At 45.2% G+C, this 6963-nt stretch overlaps 1 long non-coding RNA gene across 1 annotated transcript; it reads right to left on the bottom strand.

The window, feature by feature from the left end:
* Positions 1-300: 300 nt before the first annotated feature.
* LOC139183241 (uncharacterized) lies at positions 301-5095 on the bottom strand. The gene is made up of 3 exons (XR_011566831.1): positions 4495-5095; positions 1400-1519; positions 301-551 (listed from the first exon to the last, which is right to left on the bottom strand). It is a non-coding gene; the product is annotated as an uncharacterized lncRNA (long non-coding RNA).
* Positions 5096-6963: the final 1868 nt, after the last annotated feature.

The following is a 6963-nucleotide window of genomic DNA, read 5'->3' as shown; positions in this document are numbered from 1 at the left end:
ACAATTAAGATCCAAGGAAGACAATTTTTTTAGAAAAGAAAGAAACCCAACTTTGACCTGAGAGTAGCTGGGCCCCCATTGTAGACTATGTAATGTCTGATCACGGAGTGTTTGATTTTGCAAGGCTCCCTTGTTAATGGAAAACCAGTACTTCAAAGGGAAAGAAACTGGGGGCAGAAAAAAGCTCCTGGAATAATTTTACCTGAGAGAGTTACTGAGAGAATTTAGCAGTTGAAAAGCTAGCCTGTTTCTCTTGATCTTTTGCTTGGGATTTGAAGCAAGAAATTCTGATGCAGAAAAGCCATTAGTTATATTTAATAGTCATCCTGGGCTCTTCAGCTCTGTTCATGTCAAGCCCCACTTCCCAAGAATCTTGAGTTTGTTTGTAGTTGATGTATTATCTTGTTTGTTTCACTCTCCTGAAATGATCTCAGAAGCCTCTGCTCACTGCCCTTTGGGGCAGTAGTATGTAGGCCTTGAGAGACAAGTAGCTGAGTCTTCATAAATCAGAAGCAGAAGTATCTTTAGGGATCATCTGGTACAGGAGTTCACTAGATTGGAAAAAAAAAAAAAAAACAAGTAGGAGGCTGTTTCCGAATGTATGTTAAATTGTAGCCTTCTTTGATAGAGACTATTGAAGACTGTTTTTCTTGCCTGCAAATAAATATTTACCTACTTTTCTGAAAAGGGCCTGTCCTTCTTTCTACAATCTAAAATAGCAATTCTCAAATTGTTACAAATATAATTGTCGTGCTCATATATATATTTCTGTGTCATGCTACATATCTTGATTGAGGTGATAGTCACCTGAGTGTATACATTTATCAGAAATCAGTGGCCTTGTGTTAAAACGTGGAAATTTCTTGTATATACTTTAAACCTCAGTTCAGTTCAGTCGCTCAGTCGTGTCCGAATCTTTGTGACCCCATGAATTGCGGCACGCCAGGCATCCCTGTCCATCACCAACTCTCGGAGTTCACTCAGACTCACGTCCATCGAGTCAGTGATGCCATCCAGCCATCTCATCGTCTGTTGTCCCCTTCTCCTCCTGCCCTCAATCCCTCCCAGCATCAGAGTCTTTTCCAATGAGTCAACTCTTCACATGAGTAAATTTCACTTAAAAATTATAAGTAAAATTAACAACAAATGACTAATGAAAAATCTTTGGAACTTCTACAGTAGGTAAAAGATTAATACCACTAAGAGATTAAAAACATAATTCTCATACCAATAAAGAGTGAGCTTAGTTATTCATTAATGAAGGAAACAGCAGTATGACAGACATGGCCTGAAAAGAATTTGAGAATAGTTGATGGGCAAAGAAAGTGTCAGACACAACCGGGCACACATGCACTAGAATGGGCAAAGAAATGCTGAAATATGATTGCTAGGGACTTACTTGGTGGTCCAGTGGTTAACAATCCACCTTCCAAAGCAGAGGACATGGGTTCAATCCCTGGTCAGGGAACTAAGATCCCACATCTGCAACTGGAGAAACTTGCATGCCACAACGAAGATCCTGTGCAGCCAAAAAATAGAAAGAAAGAAATATGACTGCTAAATTAGATCCAAATCTGTGTCTTACCCTCCAGAGTAACAAAACCATAACTCTGGTGTTACGTTCTTTACTGGATATACAAAAATCACTGTACCTTATCAGTTTCCTACAAGCTAACCTCTAACTTTACAGAGTTATAAAAAACATCTCTGAGTCCTTGTCAATTGTTAGTCAAAGTTAAATTTCCCCAGAAAGTCAGATGTCCCTTATGTAGGTTTATTAGAAATTCTCTAGAATGGCATAAAGAAGTCACACTATCACTGTACATCATGCTTTTACATACTAAATAATTTTCCTCCACGCTAGTTTTTATTATTCCACATTTGATGGAGACAAGTGATATTTTAATTTCCTCTTAGCTCCATTAAAAAAAAAATCACAGGTATGAGGACAAACGGTAACTGCCTTTAGGCCTCAAATGGAGGTAACAGAGAGTGGTGGGGACTGTGGCAAACCAGAATACCATGCCCCATCTAAAGGGGAAAGTTGCTATGCAGCTCCAGCCAACCATTGCCATGTGGGAGAGTTGGTCGTGTATTGCTATACTGTCTTATTTTTTAAAGAATCTGGAAATAAAAAGTTTTATGGGAAAGATCTAAATTTTTTAATGTTGGAAACCAGTTCAAATTGTGTAGGCCAACAGGATGAAGGAATGAATGAAGGGAAAGCCAAGCCATCCTGAGCCAGTGTCAATATCTGACCTAGAACAATACTTTTGATGTGAAGACTGAAGCCCAAAGAAAGGAAACACTCGTCCCCAAATTATGAAGTGAGTCTTGGCAGAGTAGGTCTTAGAACACAAGCCCTTGGATTCCCAACCAGAAGCTTTTCCCACTTGACAACATTAGAGGTACTTTCTTTGTCTCCCATTAAGTGCTCCATGTTCTATTTGCTAACTGACCAAACATAATGACTTGCATATGAATGCTTGCAGCACCCTTAGATCAAGTTCATGCCAGTGTGATATGCCCACAATTGCATAGGATTTGCACTGGCATCACCAACTCGATGGACACGAGTTTGAGCAGGCTCTGGAAGTTGGTGATGGACAGGGAGTCAGACACAACTGAGCAGCTGAACTGAACTGACCTGCATCCTAAACTTCTTTATAAGAACAACTATCATACTTTGAGCAATAACCATCACACTCTGTACTGCTGCTACTGCTGCTGCTAAGTCGCTTCAGTCGTGTCCGACTCTGTGCAACCCCATAGACGGCAGCCCACCAGGCTCCCCCGTCCCTGGGATTCTCCAGGCAAGGACACTGGAGTGGGTTGCCATTTCCTTCTCCAATGCGTGAAAGGAAAAGTGAAAGTGAAGTTGCTCAGTCATGTCCGACTCTGTGTGACCCCATGGACTGCAGCCTACCAGGCCCCTCCATCCATGGGATTTTCCAGGCAAGAGTACTGGAGTGAGTTGCCATTGCCTTCTCCACTAGGTTCTTTTATCTTTGGCTTTGATCACTGGTTTGGGAAGATCATTGAAACAGGAAATGGCAACCCACTCCAGTACTCTTGCCTGGAAAATTTCATGGGCCTCTAGAGCAGCCTGGTGGGCTACAGCACATGGGGTCCCAAAGAGTTGGACATGACTGAGTGAGCATGCACTAACATGATATAGGGACTACTCTTACTTTTGTGGCTAAGGAAATTGATGATACGAAAAGGAAAGTCACTTGCTCAGAGCCATAAAACTACATATTTATGGTCCAATGTTGATGGTCTTAACCACTGGGACATGCTATCTTTACTCATGCATTCATTCATTCAACCAGTAAGTTAGTCAAATAGTTACAGTATACTGGCTCCAGTTGCTGAGCCAGGCATTATGAGGGAATACAATTTCATAGTCCCAAGTTCCGCTCTAAAACTCATCTGGGTTAGGCTAACTGGGTCCACATCCAACCCACATCCCATTCTTCCAATCCCAAATAACAAGTGGATCTTGCAACACACAAAGGGTTGGGCTATGCACTTCAACAAAGCTGACTTAAAATTTAGAAGTAACAGCAACCTCTAAAGTTTAGGGATCCTGTTTAAATTAAAAGATTTCTGACAACGCAAACATCTTAGGAGACCAGATGGCTTGAAGACCAGATCCACTAGTAGGACATGAAGAGAATTGTGCTTTAGACAACAAGTAAACCTTGATTCTTCAAAGAGAGACTGGAGGGATGAAGATTATTTTGGAGGTTATTACATGGAAAAAGTTGAGGAATGAGTAATAAAGTTAATTCAGGGTACACTCGGCAGAATTGAGGTATAAACACCCAGAAGTCACTTACATTCTCTGGACGCAGGTTTCCAGTGGGCTCTTTATTAAAGAGAGCAGTGTGATGGAAAGAGAGGATTTTCTATGTTCATATCCCAGTTCTCCAACTTTCTAGTCTCATACCCCTGGTTGATTCATATGACATTTCAAGACTACAGTTTCCTATTCTGCTAAGTCAGTATAATAATATCTACCTGCTAAGGCTCTTGTGAAGGAGAACTAAATGGCATCATATATATTAAGCACTTGGTAAATAGTACCCATTCAATGTTTCTTTCTAGATACAAATGAACTTGGCATATGCCCTTCTCCTGCATGGGGCAGAGGAGAAGAATAACAATAATAAATATTTTTCTCCATATGTTACAATGATAAACTTTATAGCGGTGTTCTGAGAACACTGCAAAATCTGAAAGTGCTTTTCAACTGTCAGAAAAAGATTACATTTTCACTGCGCTGAATAACAAGGAACAACTTTTGCCAGGACAGTCTTCCTCTCAAGAGAGCTGGGCATCCGTGAACAAGTCCGTTATCTCTCTGGTTTCAGCCCCTCGTCTATGAAGTAGCGGTGATCCTCTTTGCTCACTTTACAGAAGTGCATGTGGGATTCAGGGTTGTGAAAATTCTTACAAAGCAGGGTACCTGGGAGAGGTTGCTAAGCTCACCGTTAGCGGTTTGCGGAACACTTCCTTGTTTCCGGCTCTGACTTCTCCCATCCGACGTGAGCCTCTCGGAGCGTAGTCTGATTCTGTGTCCAGGACTTAGCACAGAGAATTTGCTGGCTCAGTGATTGGCTCTCAGACTCAAATGTTGATCACTCTCGTGTAATGATGTTGAGTTACAGTGTTAGTAGCTCAGTCGTGTCCGACTCTTCGTGACCCTATGGACTGGACTCCCCGCCAGACTCCTCTGTCCATGGGGTTTTCCAGGCAAGAATATTGGAGTGGGTTGCCATTTCCTTCTCCAGGGGAGCTTCCCGATCCAGGGATCGAACCCGGGTCTCCTACATAGCAGGCATATTCTTTAACGTCTGAGCCTCAGGAAAGTCCTTGAATTACAGAATTCATTTTTTTGTAAATTAGTGATCAACGCCAGGGTTACGGAGAGAACGAACGGAATTTATCGCCTTTAAAAGCTATTACTACACAGTTCGTGTTGCTAGCCCCACATTTTAACGTATTCTCATTTCCTACTTAACACTGTGTATTTTTAGGAAGTTTTTTTTTTTTTTTTACGTTCATTGATTTAAACATTTTCTTCCTCTCCTTTCCCCGCCCCCCCTGGATTCTTCACTTTCCTTTGTGATTGGCTGCACATCATCTTAACGTGATTGGCTAGGGCATCTGCCCGTTATCTTTCCCTTGTTCCGATAGGAGAAATAAGAAAAAAAAAGTGTCTTAAACTCAGCTATTTTATTGGCTCCGGTAGGGAAGTAAGGCGAGGGGATTGAGCAGCTCAAATTTGCGATTGGTCCTTATACCCATCAGTCATACTGCCGGAAACGAGGTCTATTGCAGTTGGAAGGGTTTTCATTGGTCCGAAACGGCCCCGCTCCCCTCCCCGAGACCGCCCCCCGACCCGGTTGCCGTGGTTGCAGGCCCGGCCCGCCAGCTCGTCCGCTGACAGCGAGCCATTAGGGCGGAGGGAAGCGGGTCCGTTGGTCCTTCAGGCACGAGGCTCCTCAGGCGGCCAGGCCCGCGCGGAGCCGTTGCCATGGCAGCCGCCGCCGGGGGCGCGGACGACGAGTCGCGCTCTGGCCGCTCAAGCTCCGACGGCGAGTGCGCGGTGGCGCCAGAGCCGCTGACGGGTCCCGAGGGCCTCTTCTCCTTCGCCGACTTTGGGTCTGCGCTGGGCGGCGGCGCGGGCCTCCCGGGCCGGGGCGTCCGGCGGGGCCCAGTCCCCGCTGCGCTACCTGCATGTCCTGTGGCAGCAGGACGCGGAGCCCCGCGATGAGCTGCGCTGTAAGATCCCCGCGGGCAGGCTGCGGCGCGCCGCCAGGCCCCACCGCCGGCTCGGGCCCACTGGCAAGGAGGTGCACGGTGAGGAGCGCGGCGGGAGGCGGGGCTGGCCTCGGCTGATCTCCCCAGCCCGCTCAGGATGAGTCCTCCGACGTCTGCGCTACGGACCTGGAGTGACCCCTGAGTCCCCTTCCAGTAGGAATAGTAGTCGTATGACTGCTAAGGACCATGAGTGTAAAAAAAAAAAAAAAAAAGTAGTCTTCCTGCTCAGAAACAGTCCCGGAGGCTTTTCACATTGGGTAGTTCCTGAGTAGAAACGGATTCCTAGCCCCAGGTGTAGATAATACATGGGGTAGTGGAGAATATTTTCGTATCAGAGCCAAGTCGTACCAGCTTCTTTAAATGCACAGACCTGGGTTGGACTTTTCTAGCTCATGGTGGCCTTAGGCAAACTACAGACCCTTTCAGTTGTAGTTTTCTTATCTGTAAAATGGGAATGGTATGCTTTACAGGAATGTTGACAAGAGTTAGGTAAAGTAGGGAATGTATAGTCAATATTTGGCCATCAACGTGTGCCAGACAATGTTGGGTGATAATGTGGTCATTTTCTTTTCTTTTTAAGATTTATTTATTTTTGGCTCTGCTGGGCCGTCTTTGCTGAGCGCAGGCTTTCTGTAGTTATGGTGAGTGGGGGCTATTCCTTATTGCGGTGCGCAGGCTTCTCCTGGCGGTGGCTTCTCCTGTTGCAGAGCATGGGCTCTAGGTACACACTTCAGTAGCTGCAGCTTCTGGGCTCTAGAATTCAGGTTCAGTAGTTGTGGCGCATGAGCTTAGTTGCTCAGAGGCCTGTGGGATCTTCCTGGACCAGGAATCAAACCCGTGTCCCCTGTATTGGCAGGCAGATTCTTAACCATTAGACCACCAGGGAAGCCCTGTGACGGTTTTTGATCCTCATAATAACTCATCAAGATCCAGATACTGTTCCCACTTTACTGAAGATAAAACTGAGGCTTGGAGAAATAACTGTCTTGCTCTAAGTCACATTCCATCTTTGGAAGGAGTGATGCTAAAGCTGAAACTCCAGAACTTTGGCCACCTCATGCAAAGAGTTGACTCATTGGAAAAGACCCTGATGCTGGGAGGGATTGGGGGCAGAGGAGAAGGGGACGACAGAGG

This window comes from Bos indicus, chromosome 5 (assembly GCF_029378745.1).
Source record: "Bos indicus isolate NIAB-ARS_2022 breed Sahiwal x Tharparkar chromosome 5, NIAB-ARS_B.indTharparkar_mat_pri_1.0, whole genome shotgun sequence".
Lineage (NCBI taxonomy): Eukaryota > Metazoa > Chordata > Mammalia > Artiodactyla > Bovidae > Bos > Bos indicus.
This window is presented reverse-complemented; position numbering and strand designations above follow the sequence as displayed.